The 1,890-nt window shown below is 41.0% G+C and overlaps 1 non-coding gene across 1 annotated transcript; it reads right to left on the bottom strand.

Moving 5' to 3' along the window:
• Window positions 1-251: 251 nt before the first annotated feature.
• Window positions 252-357, bottom strand: LOC113461577 (small nucleolar RNA R71). Its single transcript, XR_003383855.3, has one exon. It is a non-coding gene; the product is annotated as a small nucleolar RNA R71 (small nucleolar RNA).
• Window positions 358-1,890: the final 1,533 nt, after the last annotated feature.

Here is a 1,890-nt window from a genome sequence, read left to right as displayed (position 1 = left end):
CAAATGCTCCCATCTTTTTATGGGCTCACCAACAAAGACCCATATACACTTAGATGAATTTCTTGAGATTTGAACCACTGTCAAGATTCAGAATTTCACTGATGATGCTTTGAAACTTAGATTATTCCCCTTCTCCCTTAAAGATAGAGCCAAACAATGGCTGAATTCTTTAGAAGCCAACTCGATTCGTTCTTGGGATCAAATGCAACAAGAATTCCTAAAAAAATACTTTCCCATAGGAAGAACAAACCAGTTTAGACGTGCCATCACAAGCTTCTCCCAAATTAAGGGAGAAGAATTTCATGAAACTTGGGAGAGATTTCGGGACCTAATCCATAAATGCCCACATCATCAAATACCTAAATGACAGCTAGTGCAATGTTTCTATGACAGATTGACTGAACGAAACCGTCAGATGATTGATGCCGCATGCGGAAGGACATTCATGCTTCAAAATGAGCATGAAGCATGGCAATTATTTGAAAATCTAAATGAAAACTCCCACCACCATGCTTCTTGTTCTCGTCAAGCACCCCTGAGTTCTCAAAAAAATGGACCATTTGTGAAATAAGTCATTCTATGGACCTGTCTAGCAAGGTAGATGCATTGTCCCATAAGATTGACCAACTGATGATAGGTGGGCATTACATTAACTCTTCCCAAGCACAAGTGTGTACTATCTATTCTAGCCCATCCCACCCTATTCATGAGTGCCCTTCAGCACCCCAATTCTCCGAACTCGTGCAAGAACACATCAATGCTGCTCAAACACAGCCTAGACCGGGTAATGACCCATTTTTCAATACATATAACCCGGGATGGCGAAATCATCCAAATTTTTCTTGGAAGCAGCAAGCTTCGAATACAGCCCAACCCTATTCCCAAAATTTTCAAAATCCTCAGAATTTTCAAACCCCACAAAATATTCATCCCTACCGTCCCTCGATTCAATTTCAACACACTCCTCCTCCACCCCAAAGAAACACAGCCTTTGAGGAGAAAGCGTTGAACGCCCTTCAAGGTTTGGAAACCATTACACAATTGGTGCACTCTCACACGCAATCCATCGCCAAGCTAGAATCCCAAATGGGGCAACTAGCTAATGTACTGAACAAGCGAGAGGAAGGAAAGCTTCCAAGCCAACCATTAAGTAATCCTAGGGGACAATACATAGCTCAAGAAAATCAACTAAATGCAATTCATCATGAACAAGCCAATGCTTTGACTACCCTAAGGAGTGGATGTGTAGTAGACAATAAGATTGGGAAAGATAACAATAAGGAAGATGAAGAAGAGGATAGACATGTGTCAAATAAAAATCTAAAACCTTCTTCTTCCTCAGCTAGTCCACCTTCTGCCAAAAGTCACATCCCAATGGCCCCATTTCCTGAAGCTCTTAATTCACCCTCTCCCTTTGACAGAAAGGGAACTTCACTAGAGGAAATGATGGAGGCTTTCAAACAAGTGAAAATCAACCTTCTGCTTCTTGATGCTATTAAACAAGTTCCCTCCTATGCTAAATTTCTCAAAGACCTTTGTACCCAAAAGCGAAAATCTAGGACACATGTGCCTAGAAAGGTCTTCCTAACTGAGCAAGTGAGTTCTATTCTCCAACACAACATCCCTCCGAAATTCAAAGATCCTGGTGCTCCCACCATCTCCTGTGTCTTAGGAAGTAATTTCATTGATCGAGCACTCTTAGATCTAGGGGCAAGTGTCAACCTTTTACCTTATTCAGTTTATGAGTAACTTGGGTTAGGTGAGTTAAAACCAACCTCGGTATCCCTTCAATTGGCTGATCGATCTGTAAAAACACTACGTGGGATAATTAAAGATGTTCTTGTCAAGGTAGACAAATTCTATTTTCCAATAGATTTCATTGTCCTTGAT

This window comes from Phoenix dactylifera, chromosome 15 (genome assembly GCF_051530095.1).
Source record: "Phoenix dactylifera cultivar Ajwa chromosome 15, Ajwa_hap1_PhDact_Kaust_v1.1, whole genome shotgun sequence".
Lineage (NCBI taxonomy): Eukaryota > Viridiplantae > Streptophyta > Magnoliopsida > Arecales > Arecaceae > Phoenix > Phoenix dactylifera.
Note: the sequence above shows the minus strand (reverse complement) of the source record. Positions and strands in the feature narration are given on the sequence as shown.